The following is a 22428-nucleotide window of genomic DNA, read 5'->3' as shown; positions in this document are numbered from 1 at the left end:
TGCGCACGGGTCACGCGTGACGGGCTTTGTGTTGTCGGACTACGTCGTCGTTGTCGTTGCATATACGTCGGTTATAGTGGCCGTTGTAGTCGTAATCGTAATCGTTACCGTGGTTGGTGGGGCTAGAAGGATGTGGTGGTGTTTTGTGTATGTGCGTGTAGACCATCTCGATCCAAATGAGAGAGAAAATAAAAAATACGTTTATAATTTACGCAGAGAAAAAGAGAAAATGAGAGAGACGGACAGATACGCGTCTTAAGCAGTATGTACGCTGTTAAAGTCAAACGGACTATTGTTTCGAGTGGCGTGTGCGCGCAATCGTAAGTAAGTATGTGTGTGTGTGTGTGTGTGTGTGTGTGTGTGTGTGTGTGTGTGTGTGCGTGTGTGTCGTTGAGCCAATTAAACCATACGGAAAGATTAAAAGAATAATCTACTCTGTGTTGGTACTCATAAATGTTGTATATAGAACTGCAAGAAAACAAGACATTCGGAACTCGACTTTGTGATCGACTGACTCAATATCATCCGGCTGAACGCCATCATGTATCCTTACCTACGTCATATGTGTTTACCGGACACATGGTCATGGTCAGTGTGGTAACCCAAAACCTGCAGACGATATCTCGCGTTTCGTTCGTTTAACGGACGCGCGGAGAAGACTTGTCGTCGAAGGTCGTTGCCTCGTCGAGCGGTCGCCGTACATACATTTTTCGACCAACTCTCTCGTTCGACATTCGCACTCGACGAAGCGGCGACGCCGACGACCTGCCGCGGCTATCTAGTGTGCAATCGTCGTCGTTTCCACTCGAACGGTGACAAATTCGCCGCCACCAGCCGAGAAATACTACACGATGCGACGACGGTATACGAAGACGAAAAGAAGAGAAGGAAAAAAATATAAAACCTGTCGTTTAGAAAAGTCATTAGTCGCGTTTTTCGATCGAGAAGGGAAAAATTATGACTGTGATGGCGACTGATGCTACTGAAGAGGGAATAAAATATAATATATATATATATATATTATTTTACAAACGTATATAAAAATATTATTATATATTATTATACTTGCCACGCGGTATACAAACAGTACAGTGTTCACGCATATATATATATATATAATATTATATAGGTATACACAATATTATAATATAATGAGAGAAACAAAACGACGTGAAAGAGCGCGTGGGAGTTGGCTGCGCGCGTAGCAAGGTCACGCCGGTGACCCTGGCCGTGTTGGAAACCCGATGGCGGCGATGACGATGCCACCGTGTTCAAACGACCGGAGATCCGGCCACGGTTCGTTTCTCCGTCCTCGGCGTATTTCGAAAAGAACAAAACGGAATTGTTCCGCAGCGGCAGTCAGTGGTGCCGTGTTATACTACCATCACTTTACCATACTATTACATGTATATATATGTTATAATAATAGTACAGATTCGTACAAAACTGCGGCGGTGACAGGTTGAAACGAGTGCACGTGTTATACACCGGTGCAATGCCGGGCTGTATGCACATTTGTGCGAAAAATTCTATCGTTTCGTCCGACCCCTGTGACTTGTTTTGACGAGGTTTATCGCAGAATACGACAGTAGTAACGACGTATTTCGTCGTCGTCGAAGACTTTGACAATATGAAAATTCGTCGCGGCCCGGTGTTTTTGGTACGCCGCGTATACTGTCGCGCGGTGTAGTCGTCGTGGTGTTACACCGAGTGTAACGGGGTTATGCGGCCCGAGCTGGGCGAGCCGGTCCGACGACGACCGCCAGTGGTGGTGCGTGCTGTTGCTGCTGTTGCTGCTCTGCCACTTCTTCCCCTCTACTCCCAGCACCATCACTCCACTGATCAGCAGTATAAAAATCAAACAATGAAAACCAGATCGGCTTTATTTCGCTATTGTTTTCCCGCAGCCATCCTGTATTGTTGTTATTATTATTATTACTATTATTCAGGTCCGCCGCCCGACGATATTGTACCAATACCGCTGCAAAGCAATCCGGTACGATGCGCGTCTGTACACCAATAGATATATAGCCGGGAAAAAATAGCGCCATCTGTATTATAATATCTTGTCATAACTCTTTTTTGGCCGGGCGACAGATCGCTAATGCCAAAGTCTCCTCTTTTACGATCTATTAAACTTTATCGAGAATAATATTATATATGGAACGCATTAAATGTTCGGGAGCACAATGAGAACTGCCATAAAGGAAATAAGAGAAAATATACGCAGTGGCGACGGGGAAGAAGGCCATCAAATTTATTGGCATTGGTTGGTTTGAGGCGTGGCAGCTCTATATATTACTATCGTAGTATCGGAGACCGACGATCGTAACGCGCGCGCGACTGTGGCTCGTGAGCTTTAAACTGACCGTAAAATCGACGTTCAGCGGTAAACGTATATTATTTTATTATATATTATATTGTATAAAAATAAACGACTGCGTGCGCGTGGCGTGTGTCGAGTCGACGGAAGAGAGACAAAACTCGCGGAGAAATCGGCAAAACACATAAACATTATAATACAAGTTCCACAAATAACTCCGGTATGGTCTGTATACCGAGTACCTCTGTATATACTAATGTGATACATTATTATACTGCGCATAGTATTTAGGACTATTATTGTCCGGGAAGTTTCAGACAGGTAATTCGAAAGACAAAAATATACTCACACGTGTGGTAACGCGGCGGAATGTATGCTACAGGTGGGGAGGTGTGAGTACATACACACACGGCTTTTTTGAGAACGGTTGTTTATGGGCGAATCGTGACCCGCGACCGAACAATGGTCGTTCGCACCGCTCCAAGAAAATAATATTATGTTCATTCTACATTGTACTTAATTAGTCCGCTTTTAAAAAATAAGGCGACGGCCGAGAGAAAAAGACCTGCAATACGTCGCGCACCGCGTCTCACAAGAAAACTCTGATTACAGAGATGTTTCGAGAAGTGTGAATGGGTGGAAACGGTGCGGGACCATCTGGACGCTGGTCACGTTCGCTACAACGGATTTTTCAACTGTACCTCGGGACACGGATGTGTATAATATACACGATATACACTATGTATAACACACTACGTCACTAACCGCATTAGAGTTACAATAGTGTGTATAGAGTCAACATAACGTCCGGTTGACGATAAATTCGATCAACTTACATCATTCACAAAAGTGGCGCACGATAAAAATATGATTTTATTATCATTATAGGTATAATAAAATATTAACAACTATTCGAAGACGGGCAAAGTTGCAAAGACATTCAATATCATTGCAAAACGATAGTGTACATTCATGTATAATACGTTACTGTTACTACAATACCACGTAACTACAAAGAATAACAGAAAGCTAAAAATTGTTCAAGAGCCAAAATAAAAATCTATCTAGTTTGTTGCTGATAAATAATTATCCAATTCTATTATTTTAGAATGATAAAAAAAGGAGCTTAATATTATGATTTATGCGATGCACTTTACATTTATTGTATTTGTGTAAAAGCACCTACTTAAAATGTATTACAGAGAAAATCGGAAACACGATGAATATACAGTAAGGTTGAGATATATATGTTGCTTAAATTCAAATATTTTAGATTGGTAAATATTGTTATACGTGTATAATATCTTTATCACGGCGAAAAATGTGTTATCACAAAAACTGTAATTTTAACAGGAAGCGCTTATCAATAAACTGAACCAAGGTATAAAACTAAATTTATAATCTATACCTATCATGGCATCTAAACGTCATTGTCGTCATTTAAAAAAAAATGTATCAACTATAGTGTATACGAGATATTGCAGAAAGTTACAGTCGCGCAATGATGTGAAACGGAGGAACAGCCAGAGCGTTTATGCCGAAGCAAGATTACCTAGAATTGCCAGGATAAGTTTGGTCTGGTACGTTCGCACGACGATGGACCGTTGACTTGTTGGTCAGTAAATCCCGTCGGTTAGTTAGTCGACATGGCGAATCCGACGGCACATCACGATAACAATATTATGTATATTCGGACGATCGAGTGAGAGTACATTATTACTATTATTATTATTATAGTATTAACCCGCCGTGTACGTGTACGGGCAAAATAATAATACGTGCTTATAATATAATACAATTGCAGCGATGTAGTGTATAAGTTACGCGAGAAAATCTGCCGGGAATAGGATCTTTTCCGCGCGCCCACTCGCATAAACGATTTATAGTCTCGTCGCTGACCGGTATTATAATATAATACATATAATATAAACGCGTTTATAGTTATACATATTATATTATTATCGTCGTCTTCGCCGTCGTCGTTGTCGGATAATAATATGTATGTACGTACTCCCCGTCCGCCTAGTTTGCATGACGTGCATGTGCAACGCATGTGCATGTGCATGCGTGCACCGAGCCAAAACTAAAAATATTTTCAATCTCCCACGCGAGCCGTTCGCATTGTAAAGTTCGCGCGATCGCGTACTGCCCACGCAAACAACCCGTTATAATAATATCGGCGAACGGGACGTGTATTATAATATACAACGACGTCGAAGAACTATTGCAGCGGCCGTAGCGTAATTACCTTAACGCGCTGAATTATTATAATTACGTAATACTCGTATTTGTATTCATATATATATATTGCATTATTACGTCTTAGTGTGTGTGTGTTTTTACATTGTTTGTGTGTGTTAAACGGATAATAGTATAATACAATGTCGTCGGACTTCTAACAACTGCAGCGGACGGCGCGTAATATTATACGTGAACAGAAAGACGCACATCCCGAGGCACTGAGGCAGAGATCTCGGGTCGTTATATATAATGTACTATAATATTATAGTAATATATTAATAATTGTGTGTATTAAATCGTATTACAATCGTCGAACGGACCGAAAGTGTGACACTACTTCGACGAACGATTATCAACACGACAATTACTGATTTTGAATTTTTAACCGTAACGAAGCGATACTTGCGCGATGTAGTGTTCGATGACTATGGTTTTTGTGACGATTGGTTGTCGTGGGCTCGGCTATTTTCGGTATAGATAGTAAAGATACCTATAATATTAGGTACACAGCCGCCTTAAAATACAGCGCTCGTTATTATGACGCCAACGTTTTAAGCAGTCTTGTCCGTTGAAAACGATTTCTCTTGCGACGACCGTTCCGCAGTATGGAAATATTCTTTAAGTAGTATAATAATATTATGATGACGCATTATTGATAATATTCATCGGACTCATATATTACAGCGTTAATTAAGTATGATTATAGTATTGTTAAGACCGTTGTTTAATTATTATCATATTATACTCGTTACGATAAACGTGGTGATTATGTCAAAACAAATAATATTAATGGTTCTCCCGCTGTGCACGTAAACATAATATTATGCCGAGGATGATCTGTATACAATTGTACGACTTTTTCGTCGCATACGGTCCCCTATAGCTACGTGAACTCTAAAATGTGCATGTGTAATACGCTCATCCATTTTTTTAAATAATTATTGTCCAACGTAATAAAAAAATATATTTTATCGAATTTCTTCACACTAATAGATTTATCTACATATATTTAAGGATTATTCTTAAATATTGTAGAAGGTAAATACCGCTTTCGCCTGGCTTTCTAAATTTCCCTACAATTTTTCTGCTCTTGAAACGAGCTCATATATCCAAACGTGCTATAATCCTGGATGGGTATTATAAGTATTTCGTTGCATCGATTCATCATTAGTGCCCAAACATGTTTGGTTTCCTATACAAACCTAATATGTTTCGGTGACGGTAAGGGGACCATTCTTATGTAAAATAATAATAGTCATAATCACAAACAATAATAAAAGTTTGTGGTAGTTTAGTATAATATTATTATATTTTCAACATAAAAGCTAATAAAGCCCCATAATGCACGTCGGTGATGACTTACTGTTTTTGTCAACACCACACAGCGTACATACACGTCACACAATTTATTATTTCAATGGTATGTAATGATCAGCAAGTAATAACAATAATAATAAATATTATAATTTTTAATCTATTACCAGTGGTAATTTTCCATTTTATGTATACTGTATTGTACGATATTATTTCAAATACACCGTTATCCGAACGTCGTATACCCACGATGTTGCATAATTATATTATTAAATATATATATATATATATAGATAGGTGGGCGACAATAATGTTATTACGGTATCTAGTTTTCTTTATCGCGGTCTGTAAGGGCCCCGCATATTACACACGAAACGTACATACGTAACATCATATTATTATTATTATTATTATAATATTATATAAAAAAAAAACGAAAATACGAAAACAAAAAGCACCAGCTGCACCGATTGTTCCGGTGTGCGTTACACGCGGTGTCATCTAACCAATTTCGTGCGAGTGGGTAAACACACAGGTGGAACCCGAGCCCCGATAACACCTGCACTAACATTAACAGAATAAGCTTCTAACACTGTTACAAAGTCGTCGTGTACCTACCAAGTTAGTAGTTATATAACGTTTCGGTTCGTTTACAGCGCACTATACACGCCGTACATACAATAATATACATCATTTTTAAATGTATTTTTACGATTATTTTCATTTACTAAGAAAAAATATTATAATATTTTAATATGGACTATTCATCGTGTCTTGAATAACGATCAATTTTTTTTATCGTACTCCAGTAGTTCGAGCTTGCGTATACATTTTCACGTGCTATTTATAATATGTACGCACGCGAATTTATTAAAAGCCAAGAGGGAAAAAAGCGTAGGAAGAATTGAATAGAAAAAAAATAATAAACGTTGTGGTATTCGCGCCTATCAAACGGTCACGAACATTTATTATTCAAGAGATCGTTAAAAGTTAGCATACCAACCCACAGAGACCCTCCTCCACTATAATAATAATAAGTCGGGTTAAATTGTATTTATTTTTAGTATTATTTTTTTCCGAGACCGTTTAGAGGGGTGTTTTCTTTTGATAGATATCATTAAGTATGAATTCCTCAGATTTAGGTCGGTATGGGTTTTCTATACAACATTTGAAAATGATTTAAAATTGTCCTAGATTGTCTATCTCATGTGCCTTCGTTGTATTGTCGGGTAATATGTTAAAATAATAATTTTGTCATCATTTTTTTGATTTTTTCCCATCGTTTTTCGAAACGAACCATAATTGTTAACTGTGTAATTGATGACATTTTTTTTTCACAAAACAGTTGAATCTTTTATGGAGTAATTATCAATCATTATCAACACTATAAATGAAATATAACAATTAACAAACCTATCCTCCTGTAAAGAAAGGTTCTGTTTTTTGTTTTTTGTAAAACTAATTCTATAAATGTAAACAGTTATTATTATTCATTTTTTTAAATTAAACAATCACTTGACACATATTCGACACATTTGAGGTGTATACAAAAATATATATTTTAATAAAAATAAAAATCGTATCTATGCACTCTACACGTGAAATCAAATTTTATACTTCGACTGACAGTAGCTATATTTATAAATAAACTACTAGTATGTAAATAGTATTATATTTTGGTATAAATTTGGTTGTCATTATTGCACGGGGTAGTATTTTAAATCAGATTACGGGTTATTTGAACAAATGAATAATGCATTTGTGTTTTATCGTTCGTTTCCAAGACAATTTCGATATTTTATTAAATTCCCATAAAGACCGAAAACTCCGTGTAATAATAATAGGTAAACCTAAATAGTATGCATAGTGTCGCACGCACGTGAATTAAATTTATCTGGAATATCTACCCATATTGTATATTTATATACACCTTTATATATATATACACCTCTATATATTTATATATACCTTCATAATATTGACATTTTATATATTGACCGATCGGATTTTGTATTAAAATATACAATGTCATGTCAAATTACGAATGTTCATTTTATATATGATTGGTTGTTATATTATTACGTTTTTATACGAAAAATATAATAATCCGAAAACCGGCTCGTATCATCATCGCATATATTGTAATCGTATATTATATTATTATTATTATTGCGGTACTGCTTGGCGTTAAAAATCAATATCGATTGTGTAGAATGAGATCGAACGACACACTAGAAAAATATATATATATTATATATATATAAAATTTTGGAATAAAATAAAATTATATTCATGTATGCATATTATATACTAGTGGGTAAGATATTGATAAAATGGCGCATAATATATTATTATATGTTTCTCGAGGCGCACTGCGTTTATGCTGTACGACCGACATAAATGGATTTTCGGCTGTCAGGTCGTTCACTCTACAGTTTCTATGTAAAAATAATCTTTAAACGTCAAACCTGTCAAATCGTTTTTTCTAACTTATGACACTCAGTCAATTATTGTAGTGTTTTGAAAAATAACGTTTGTGTACAACTTGAAGTTCTAACCTATAAAATACATTGTATGCTCCACATTTTATATAGCTACATAAAAATTTTCGCCACATTTTTGTACGAAACAAGTTTTTTTTACTATTATCTGTTTTTTTTTTTTTTGTAAACACATACAAACCTAAAAACAAATAAAATATTTGTCCTTTTTATTTTTTACAAACTGTTAATATATTTAAATTAAGACACAATGCATAAGTAAATACGTGTATGTGTCTGTAGAGAGGTACACCACTGTCAATTGTATATGTTACGAAAGAATGACTTTCGAAAACGCAAAAAACGCCACACTAGCGCCGCCGCAATCAGCTCGCGAATTTTTGTTTCACTTGCCGAAGCTCAGTCAGAGGTTTATTTACTTTTCTCGCGGGATCCAAATGCGATTTGGCACGAGACCAATCAGACAATGCTGGTGTATTAACCGCAGCGGTAGCGGTGACAGAAACGGCTGTTTTTTTCCGGGCAAAGACGACGATCATATTTTTTTATTACATTAATATCATAGTAATATATATTTACATTTTTTTTTTCATTGCTCGTGTTCATGCTTGAGCCATCTAGTCATCTTTCTATTATACATAAGAACGTGCCAATATATAATAATATAATCTACATTTATATGATAACGCTGCGTCCTAGTTTTTTACTCGCGAATTTGTATCTATACGAAATATACATGTATAAATCGTAACAGTCGCATTCAGCTATACTATTTTCTTCTTAAAAAAACCAATTTCAAGAGGTTTTTTTTCAGATTAAATCATCGATTTGAGTCTTGTGAATATTGTCGATGATTACACGTAGTATACCGTATATTATTATACATGTATACATAATAATATATTATGCTATAGCGCAGACACCGAATAAAAATAATAAATATTATAGGTATGTTCGTAAGAAGTTGATTGTGCGTGACGAATAGAAAATAATCTTAGATATTCATCGAGTCCCATTATTAGCCTGCTATTTCAATCATTCTATGCCCTACGTATTTTCTGATATTGATATCGCTGCATGTCTATGGTTTTAGCCCCTACTTATGAATATTTTGACAAATACAAAATATACGTGGTTACTGGATGTAGGTATAAATGTTATTAGTAGCTAATTAGCTGCGTTTGAAAATTAAATTTAATACAATAACCCATTGTCGTTTGTCTTATCCGGTAGGAATTGTGCAAAATTTACAAACCTTATACGAACTTCACTCTGATACCTTCATTTGTTGGAGTATTATAGGCGGTAAGTTTATTTCTATAGTATTAGGTCATCCGCGTTAGATATACGCGGAGTCGTCAAAAAATGTCGATACAACGTTTTCTTTTGAACACACCGCACGTGACCGCTGACTTCGAATCTTTTCGACCGTATAAAGGTACTGTCAAATGTATATGATATTATAATATAATGGGGTAAGAATATAAGTAACTTTCGAAATAAAATATTCTATCGATAACGAGGAGTATTTTTTTCAAAAATGTATCGCGTACCTACATATTATGCCTACTATATAATACAATGACGCGTAGACTCGTATACATTTTGTATAATAATAATATGTAACGTTGTAACAATATTCAAGTCCCATTTGAAACGCCCGAAATCATATTGCGTCATTTTCGATTAGCGATGCGCGCTGAAAAACAAACGGCTTCTGGACGTAATATAATACTGTATTCGATGACCAGCACGCGTGTGCATAATATAATAGGTATATTATACGTCACATAGAGATAAACGTATGAAAAACTATTAAAATAACAATTTTAGTCGTTATACTGATTAATAGTTTCACACTGCACATCTAACCTATATGAATCAATAAATCAATGCGATAATTATACATGCTATAGTGTTATAATATTACATAGGTACTCGTATTTTACGGAGGTACATATTATTATATGGCTATATCATATCGAAATAATTATAATAAGGGTAACTACTTAAAACAAATATATTTATACATATTTAACATCCTTATTGACTAATATTAAACTATTATTTATTGTTACTTATTATAATATAGACTATAGAGTAAAACATTAATATTTAATGAGTCTTCGTAATTATATTATATAATAAACGTATACCTACTTATATACCTACTTTTTTAGCATATTATATACGAGACGTTTGATTTTTTATTAAACCAAATGAATAAAATTTTAAAAATAAAAGTCGAATAAACAGAATTATTTGATACAATATTCACAATCGTATTGTATATTCTATCCTACGTGATAAATGCATAATTTTAATCAGTTTTCTGGTAATCGAGCGGCGAACATCAGCACGATAACAATAATAATAAAAAACCAGTAAAGTTTTTCACTCCGTCGCGAACAGTATTAAACCACAATAAAATAAAATCTATATATTTTATATTTTAATCGTCTATTGAAATTATGTTTTTTTATCAAAATAACTAAACTTCTATGTGAAATATATTACGAGATATATTAAAAAATACCTGTTATACAAATATCGTTAACAGATTATTTTTTTATATATACTTACTCACTACTTTCTACGTCGAACAAACTTATTTAGAGGGTGATGTACATCTTGCACCTCCAAAATTTAAAAAAAAAACTACATGTAATCCTAAGAATATTACCATATAGGTAAAATACTAAAGGTTCTATAAATCTATTTAGATTCTATCTATATAATATATATTCAAATAATTTGAAAATTTGTGGAAATACATTTTTTTTTCAATATATAAGAAACACAACTCAGGATCTATATAATATATAACTTTCAGTCCTTATATGTATATTTATGTAATATTTATAATAAAATAATATATTAACCCTGTACTGCTGCACACGTGCATTCACATTTTTATCAATTTAAATTATTTGACGCGTCGTACAAAAATAAAATATAATTTATTATATTTATAGTTTTTTAAATTATATTTCTAATGTATGAAAACAACATGAACTCTTATCTCTGATATTTGCATTTTAATATTTGTTTATTAAAATATTAATGTATGTATTTATTTATCAACCATAAAAACGTTAAACTAGGTACACTATTATATTAATTATACAATATGCACGGAATCATTAACATAAAGCTATACGATAAAAATGTATCCAATACCATTTAATTTAAAATCCTGGATTTTATGTTGAGTTCGAAGGTTATTTGTGCAGGGTGTTATTTTTAGGTGTAAGTGTTTTAAAATTGTTATTCTAAAACCCAATCAATATTGATGTGTGCCAATATTCGACACAGTCACAAATTAAATAATATCTTAAATATTGCGTGCGTGCTGACAAATGTATATGATTTTAGATTCTACTATCGAAAAATATTCAAATCATTGCAGTATTATTAAACTATTATAAAAAGCGTTGGACGTCGCGACCTTTAGTCCATTAAACTTGTCATCGTAAATATTATGGAGTATTATTGTACAATATAATACATTATAAACACCTACGTATAAAATATAGATAATATAGAAATCAGTAATGATTTTACCGGTAACGTTATAGCTAAATCAATTTCTATGGAAACACGAAAACGCAATTATTCGTTATGGATTATATTATTTTATATTATACCATAAATATATAAAATAATATGAACTGTGAACATTTTTCATAGGCATTTCCATTTCCGGTAGAATGTTTCCGTATTAAGAGTTAAACGATACATCATACATATACATAAAATATAAATTATATTATATTGTCATTTATAGTGTGTATTTGGTATTTTTTTCTTATACATGATATACTGTATTATACCGCTTCCGTACAGTCGCTTCCACTATACCGTACCACTACTATTGCTACTGCAGTTTTTTCTGTCACTATATTTATATTGTGTCGATATAGTTTACCCACCACCATCCATTAAAACGGAAAACCCATTACGTTCAAAATTTCAAATCGATGGCGATTCGTGTTTTATATTTCTTCTCTGTTTTGAATTTTTTTGTTGCGAATATAAGGCAACAACACAATGTATGTTAAATTGACCGAACTTAACTGATAAAATACTGTATTGGTATTACATACGTTTAGATCGGTACACTGTATTATATTATAATGTTAAACATAGGTATAGTAGTTTGTAAGTATACTTTTTTATGTATATTATTATTTTCCCTGCACCACTTTAACAACAATATTGTGTAATATATCACAAACGTAGTTACCATATTAAAGTAATTAACGTTTTACTATTATTATTATTTTTTTTTTTTTACCACACTGAAAATATTGTTATTTGTGACGATAAAAAAACAATTAGGTCGTATTGTATACGAATGTCTGTATACGTACAATAATAACGATTAAATACAATTTAACGTTCCTTATCGAAATTACGTGATTTTAAGACGTACAATAAATGAGGAAAGTTGGGAAAATGGGAATGAAGTCTCATAATAATATAACAGTTATATTATATTATACTGTAACATTACAGCATATAGGTAATATGTCGTGGAGGTAAAGTGACGGTGACGGTGGCGTTATCCGGAAGTTTATGAAATGTTATAATGCAGGTACAACAGTGTGTATAATATCAGTGTGACGATGATACACGTGTACACATGAAATACTCTCCCCATCACGTTCGCGAGCGAAGATAAACCGTTTTGATAATATATTTCCACTTTATTATACCGTGAAAATATAGATGTGTTGTCACACAGAATTTGTTATACTTATATACAATATATATAGATGAAATATATTCTGTACGCTGCGTACACACTCGTAGCGGGGCTGCATAATTCACCAACATAAACGATCGACAAAAAATGTTGAATCATTGTTTAAACGTAAGCTAAGTGCCTACATATAACTATATATTATATATCTTATAGAAACAAACTATAAATTTAATACACCAGTCCTGCCCAACGAGTATGAATATGTACACGTTTAGAAACTAAGATTAAGTAAAAATTAGAATACATTTTATTTTTGTTTTTGTTTCTGATACATCAAATTTGTAAATATTTTGTAATAATTTAAAACAGAAAAGGTGTTATCTTACTTGAGAGACATAAGTTATTATCTTCGCACTACTTAAGTATTAAAATTAATCTCGAGAAGTTTAAAATATGGTCTTTAAAAATATTTACCTTTTTATACAATTTAAAAAATTAGATTTTGAATAACTGTGTTGTTGAAGAAAACAGAGAGAGTGAGCATGTTTGATGAATCATCCTATATAATAATGTATATTATACATTTATACAGTCGAACAGCGTAATGTCGCAAATCGTCGCCGTGCGCTGAGTTGGCAAAAACAATTTTGTAGACGACCCGCCGCCGCCGCTGTATATATAAATGTATATAACGTGATAATAAATACGTTTTTTCTTTTAATGTTCGGTAGCATTCGCGGCGTGTAAGTCACAGTCCCCATCCCCACTATCGTGTGCATAATATTATTACCACGTGTGTGCAGCAATAAACGCATACACCTATAATATTATTATACCATAATAATGTATATGTATACCTATCAGCAACTATACAGTATAATAATAATACTATATGAGTAAACGAACCGACCATCGTCGTCAGTGAACGGCTACCGTTTGATAATCTTTTCTTTCTTTCTTTCTTTCTTTTTATTTATTTATTTTTTTCGAGCTCGTCCTCCCCGTCTTCGTTTAAAAATCGCTTAAGCTGCGCGTCGTTAAAACCTGTTTTATTATTATTATAGTCATTTTTTTTTTTTTTTAATCGCTCGTTCCGCGATTCCACGTGTAATTACACGCGTCTAGTTTATATTGATACTCTCGTGGCGGCAATACATAGAAACGCGGCTGCTAATGACGCCAAATGGCGTAGCCCCACCGCCACCCGCGTAATTTGCCTGACTTAATTACACCTGTATATACTCAAGTAGTCCTGTATGTGTGTTGTATAATATTGTGCTTGCGTGTCGCGCGTTAACCGTTTTCGTCCAACATTATTTATGTGTGAGCGACCAAAATGGTAAAATACCTTATTTCTGTTTTGTATAAACGTCGAGGTTTCCATTACGAACTAATATTATTCAGACACATATAAAAAAAAATACAATTCAAATAATACGCGTGTATATCTGCATTTTAATAACGTATGATAAATTAGTATATAAAAACGAACAGCACTTTTTTAAACACACGCACATAATATAATATTATTATATTGTAGGTATTAAAAATTCTGCTTTTTACTGCATAGCAATGAAAACAGTAACAATAACTTCCTTCGAGTATAAACCACGTTAACGTTCGATTAATAATGATTGATGATTTGCTATCACTGACCGTTATATGAACATTTAAATTATTAAAAATCATTGTGCGTAACCATAACTCACTAGTGCACATAGCCGATAAATTAATAACAAATTTCAAACCAAAACATGAATATTCAACACTAGTTTTTATGTAATTCGAATTGAATACTGAACAGCTGTGTCAACTTCTGTGTTTGAGATAAAACAAAAATAATGTGTAATAATTCACAAATATTTCAAATCTGTTTTGCACATTATTAAAATACGTAATAACTATATAGTATAGTATACGATAGAAAAAATAGTTAGAATTCTTTATTTAATTCATGTACTTAATCAATTATTTTTACAATATTATATTTCATTAAATAATAAATAGATCATAAAAATATTATGTACAATAACGCGTATTAATGCATCGATTTTGCATGATTAACATACCTTACTAAAAATGACGTGTTTATAAACTCTGTTGACTTGAGTAGGTAGGTAAAACACTTGTTCACCGTTCACTATAAAATAGTATAATAATTATTAACCGATATATAGACAAAATATAGTATATGTAGCCATGTAGGTATATGCAGTATTATAGTATATCGGTATGATTAGACGACGACATGAATGACGATGTTATCATATTGTTTTAAACGTAAATAACAGTTGTATAATATGAAACGATCATTATAAATTATTAATTAACTTAACATTAACTAGTAATACGTATTCAAATTTCAAATATTAATTTCGCATTTGAATATATTTATACAGTACTCAGTTTATAGTTTATTAATATTCAATGCTATTGTAAGTAATTTTAAATTGTAATGCACCACAAAACCTTAATACTATATTATATTATAATAACTATAAATCTGGGTTCTCACTACACTGTACCATGTACAGTTGAATATATTGAACGCGTTACCAACATTTTATTACCTTACGATGTATTATACGAAGCACGGCAAAAAGCTTATACGATTAGATTTTGATTTTCAAAAGATCCTTAAACTATTAACAGCTATGTTCATGGTTGTGGTTTAAATACGAGAACCTCGAACAATATAGGCAGGCCAGTAAAATTTTAACTTCATTGGCATCGTTAAAAATTTGTTAACTTTCATCTCATAAATACTTTTCGTAAGCCATTGTTTTCTAGATCGATATCGACAGTTATAATGATAATTATAAGACTAGTCTGAGATGACCATCAATCTTTGTATGTTATTATCATATTATATTATAATACCAAAAATAGATATTTATAATACCTGTATTAGTTTAAATGATTTAAAACTTTCTGTTTCCGCACTCAATAGTTGCATTTATTATTTTTTTAATCGCTCCAATGTAAATTAGTATAATTTATATCATTAGTATTGGCGCATCACGACAATTGTTCGTAAATCGTCTACCGGTATTACGCGACATCGATTATTCGTGGCGAGGACTGGCCAGCCAATAATAATTAATAATATAGCTATTAGCTGCGCAAAATTTGTGCACATTATTAATTTGCTATGTATGATGTATTATACGTGCAGAGGTGTGATGTACTTGAAATTGTTCAGATTAGTCTAATTATATTTCACCCACTCAAAATCCAATAATGATATTTACTGTTATATTTTTAATTACCTATCGTAGTTATTAATAATAAATACCATAGTTAGTATACTTACTTATTACCCGCGTTTGCCATAAACTCATCATCCTTTAGAAAATTCAGAGGCGGCAGACAGTCGCTCACCGTCTTTTCCACGCCATATACGCCAAAAGAGGTACACACAGTTCGATCGTATAATAATATTATATATTATGTACCCCATCTATTTTTAATCGAAGATGCTGCCCGCTTGTTTGCGCTCGTCGCTGTTGTACGTGTCTAACCGATGAACAAATAATATATATTTCCGGCATACGCCTCGCAGCATCGTCAGGAAATTGAATTCAACACGTCGTCTGTATACGCGTGGTTTCCGGTTACCGACGTTTTCCGCCGCGCTCACGCTCCCCCGCTGTATACGCGCGTCCCATATATACAATACGTGTGCTATATTATTATGGTCGTGTTTTACGAGTAATAATAATAAAAAAAGAACCAGGCATACGTGCATTACGTCGCCGGAATGATTTTCAGCGTACCTATACCTCTTATATATATTATAACGTCGAGAACGCGGTGTACGATTTCGGTCTAAAAGGCGACATTTCGCACGAAAACCGTATAGGTAATTCGATCGTTGCAGGACAAAAAAACAACGCGTGTATATATTATAACCGCATAACAGTACACGAGAAATATACGCGTAAAAACAAAAAATACGACTGACGACTGACGACTGCACCTATATATTACGATAATATTATAATATCGTGTTTTTTTGCTCGGTGAATTACTCCGGTCGCGGTTGCGTTGCGGGAGACCGGCCGGAATATTACTTTGGTGCAGAAAAACGAAGAAAACGCCAAGCTCGGCAGCGTTCGTCGCCTGGCATTGTTTGCACGGTACATTACCACGGAATAAATGAATAATAATAATTTCATTTATTCCGTGTGATATTACTACGCGCGTCGTGGTGTTGTTCGCCATCGAAACGTAACAAATAATAATCACTAAAAAGACCGCGCATATTATACAATATATTATATTATACCGCAGCAGCAGCAACTATATAATAATATTAGATATATATCATACTCGTTACCCGCGCGCGCGTCGACAGATTTACCGATCTCACGCTGGTTAATGATCGCACAATCGACCGCGTTGTATCCACTAACGCATGTACAGACCCACAGTAAAATATATCATATTATTATTATTATTATTGTGTATGTATAGTGTGTACAGTGTACAACTGCTACAGAACAACACGCCGACACCGCCGCAGTGAAGTCACATAATACTATTAATGCGTGAAATTGTCGTAATATTATTATATTATTATAAATTATAAATCGCGCGCGTCGTCCCAACATTATACTATAATACTATACGTGGTCGGTCGGGTACTATATTATATATTATGTATCGTTCTCGTTATTCGTTATTATTATTATTATTATTATTATTATTATTATCATTATTTGTATAACGAACCACGTGCGTGGTTAGTTTTTCATATTATATAAAGTCACTCCAGCATATTATAATTAATCACATTACAGAAGTGTTGTTAAATTATTATTATTTTTATATTTTTACGATACCATGTTATACACTCACACTTATCGATAATACGGTTTATTATAATTAATATGATCAAAATTCTGGTAGGTATATAAACAACTAAACAAATATTATAAAACCCACCATGACGTACCTATATTCATTTTTGATATAGTCAAATATCAAATACAATTACCTTGCTTCAATTCTTTGGGTTTACTGGGTAACGTGTTATTTGACCGAAAAACGGAGGCGTAATATTAATTTGGCTTATAAGTTTTTGTATATTTAAAATTTACATTTACAACTTGATGCGAATCACTGTACACTGAACCGTCACGTAAACTTGTACGAAACTTTCACGAAATATTTCATTAAAATCCACTGTATAAAGCGGTCTTGGCATTTTGATTCGAATTACGATAAAACTTTGGGGAATGCAGTTCGAAAATCGTTCGAATTTCGAGAGTATTATATTCGTTTTAGAAACGTAAAATAAAATACAATATAATAGCATATTATATAGTGGCGAATTGACCTGAGAGGATTCGATCTTTTACGCGGTGTAGGTATCGTACATAATAACATTTATTATATTTTTTGGTACGTGCCCACCGTCGTTAGCACATGCGCGATATAAGTACCTACTCATTGCCATCAATGCTCAGCGGAACGAAGTTAGAATTTTACGAATTTCGTTGCATAACGACGAAGCACAATTTATTTTTTGGTTTTCACTCCGTTCATTTTCGCAGTACATATTTTTTTAAATTTTGTACTGTTGCGTATAGCGTACGGTTAGGACGGTCAAGGTTGTTTAATTAAACGGATGACGAGCGGTTAACCGCAATGCAAGGCTGTAAATTGCACGCGCGTGCGCACGTACACGTCGCGTTTTGAATAGCATAATAACTAATAATCGTAATTTTTAAATAATATTATTGTGTTCAAACGACTTTTTCCGTTCCGCATCACATAATATTACCACGATACACGCGCTCGTATATATTGGGTTTATAAAAATAATAACTTCATTATCTTCATAATATATGGCAGTATGTGCGATTACCGTATTTGTATATTATATATGCAGATATTAATATGATATATATATATATATATTGTAGCAGATGCTATGATCTATGTATATCATAATAATATGCAATATGTATGAACCTAGTTATACGCCTATACGTATTACAGACAATTATAGCATTCATGTTTTTGTGATTATTAAATACTTATTTTTTTTTTTTCATTTGGGAACAGAGATTTAAGTATGGGTATATGTTGCAGCAGAATATATTACACAGAGCAGTTCACCGAGCATGCTTACACTGACCCTATTTTATTCTTTAATAATGAAAATGAATCAAATTTCAATTTAAGTATTTTTATTTAAAAAAACACAGATTTTTTATACCATTTAAGGATTATCCGGTGACGCGATAAACACTTTTTTATCAGATGAAAGCCACCCTTTTCTACTGAAAATATTATTAATTTAATGATTTTCTTTAAATATTTTATTAAAAATACAAGCGAGTAGTTTCTGGCCAAATTTACGTACTAGAAAATAAAATAGTTTTTAAAATAATTTTTATAAATTATACAGTTTTGATAAATGTATATTATTAATTATTGTTAATTACTATAATTTTTAAATCATCGTGTTCTAATATCGTTCAAACTTTTTATCACATGGACTGTAGATTATTCTTGATACTTGGAGTTAAATAACTCATAAAATATTCGTTCGCATTTCGATTTATATAGAAATAAATTTTTTCCTAAAAAATTAACAAAAAAATTCGTTCATATTCAAACAAAATTAAGTTTCTTAAACTGCATTCAAATATTTGAATAAATATAATCTTCGAGTATTATTAAAAAATGTAAAATCATTATATCCATAAATGTATAATTAAAGTAAACAAATGGGAGTGTACATGCTTGCGGATAATCACCCTGTATATATATATATATATATATATATATATATATATATATATGCTTTGTCATTTATCGCGCGCACGTGTTTACAACTGCAGCCGTGTACCTATATGATAATATATTTTTTATGTACAAAATAACCAACTGCAGTAACGCTGATATACATTGAATAGTCGTACGGTATAAGTTTATTATAATAATATGCCGGACGATTTGTTTTTGTCACCATTTTCTAACTTTAATAGTTATCGTAGAGTAAAATATTTATGTACGTATATATTATTATTACCACGGGACACGTATATTTTCTTTTTCTATCGACTAGTGATTTCGCGATCACATTATCGTGTTTTGTGTAATTATTCGCACTCTTTTTGACTGGAATTTGTTTTTGGGCGAGTTTTGCCATCGACAGAGTAACCAAACGTTTATACCTATATTTTAATAACCTATACTAATATTACTGACGATGTATGACCTTTACGATTATTCATCACCTATGATTGTTTCAATATCAAGATCTACTGAATTGGATGTCTATAGCGTCTACGATTTAGATTGCATCTTATGCAATTTGACGTGTACTGCAAATATATAATTTATCGATGGGTGCCTCTAAAAAATACCACTATTTTCTCGAAATCTATTAACTTTACTTACATATATGTAATATTAGTCATTGTTTTATAAATATCTATATTGAGTATAGGTAATATACTAATATGTAATACGTTTGGTTCGATTACGTCATCTCATCCGGACTCAAAAGTTGGATCAGATTTTAATTTTCTTTTTTATTTAAGTTTTTTCGTTAATTAACTTAAATACATATATTTATCAAATACCGCTGTATCGTTAATATAATAATATCGTTAATGTTCGTCCAATGTGTAGGTATTTAAATTGTTTTGTATAGTGAAATACATGAAAATAGCCTGTTATTTAGGCACTAAATTCTGGTTAGATTATTCCCGCTTAGATATCCCGTCATGGATATTATATGTTTTTGACGAAAAAATAACTCTTATACTTTGTATTCAAACAAAAATACAATTAAAAAAAAAAAAAAAGAATGAATGTAACTGTAATCGAAAGTCATGTATTTTTTTTTTTTAATTCAAAAATAGTACTTTTTATTACATTATTCATCGTTGTCGTACAAAGTGACATCGTACTTTGCACGCTATTTTAATTAAAATAATTTAATTCATCGTATCTACACGAAATTATATACAAACAAATAAAACAAATTTAACAACACTCTCGGAGATCATCCTCTTCACTAGCAGCACGACAACAAAGTTAATATACTCTATAGTTGTTTTTTATAAACAATAAGCATAATACATAAAACTATTTATCCTATTTTAATATTTCATTGGACGATTTTTGGTATGATCGTATTTCAATAGCCATTATATTATGTACACGAATCCCGTAGTTTCGGTTATCGCCATTGGATTTTAACTGTCTGTGTGACTCAGGCCTAAACTTACAAGGAGTTAACGCGTGTTCGTAAAAAACAAAAATATATACCTATGCGTATATATTTAAATTTCATTTTGGAGTAACATATTATACGCTGCATTTAAAATGGGTCGGTTTCATTTTCAGCATCTCATCTCCTTGACCGGACAAACTTAGAACGAGACGATTTTTAAATAGTCTTGTTTTAATCAAGTTATTTCCATTTTAGAAATAAAAAAAACCTGTATGAAACAAATACAAAACAATATTTTTTAATTCTTATATCAAATTATTTAAATTAACACTAATCATTTTAAACGACCGTTTTTGCTATAACTATAGCATCGAGTTCCGATAAACAAATCCGATGAAACGTACATACATAAGTTGTATTGCAATTATAGTTATATATTTAAACCATGATTTATACATCGAGTCCGTGATCGCAGTTCACCGCTTGCCTCTGCGACGTCGTAGTATATTATATATAGGCACGCATTGTAATAATATAGATCGTGACACGAACGGTGTGGGAATCGTTTGCTGCAGTCAGGTTCAAGTCGAGTGTTCGTCATTAGCGTGAACACGGGGGTATTTTCTGGCTCCGAGGCTTACGAGTGTGTAGATACGCATCTCCGGGTAAACGAGGCTAGAGCAATAATAATAACAGTACACGAGCGGCTGCGCTTCACTCTCGTAGTCTCGTGTACAGTATACGGATTGAGTTCAGTCGTTTAAAAAATAGGTGATAGATTATAAATTATAAATATAAAATAATATAATATAATTATAAATTACATTCGGGACTTGAAATAAAAATTACATTTTCGATTTTAATTTCAATTTTTTCAATAAATATTAGTTTTTTTGAATTTAAAATGAATATAATAAATGTTAGACTTTTATGATATCGCAAGATTGCACAATATCTATTTAATTTGTTTCTGATTTTTCAATTATATTTTAAACACATTTTTTTCCTTTTTTTTCGAATAATATCGCTTTTACGTATTTTATAAATTTACTTGTGTAAACTAGTAACTATTATAATATTTATTATTATAATATGTTATATTTTATTACATACCAAAATAATGAAATCATAACCTTATCTTATT

The 22428-nt window shown here is 32.4% G+C and overlaps 1 long non-coding RNA gene across 2 annotated transcripts in view; it reads left to right on the top strand.

Moving 5' to 3' along the window:
• Positions 1-22428, top strand: part of LOC132929871 (uncharacterized) — a 71180-nt gene that overhangs the window by 14478 nt on the left and 34274 nt on the right. The window lies entirely within an intron of this gene.

This window comes from Rhopalosiphum padi, chromosome 4, assembly GCF_020882245.1.
Source record: "Rhopalosiphum padi isolate XX-2018 chromosome 4, ASM2088224v1, whole genome shotgun sequence".
Taxonomy (NCBI): Eukaryota; Metazoa; Arthropoda; class Insecta; order Hemiptera; family Aphididae; genus Rhopalosiphum; species Rhopalosiphum padi.
The sequence above is the reverse complement of the archived record's forward strand: the minus strand, read 5'-3'. Positions and strand labels throughout refer to the sequence as shown.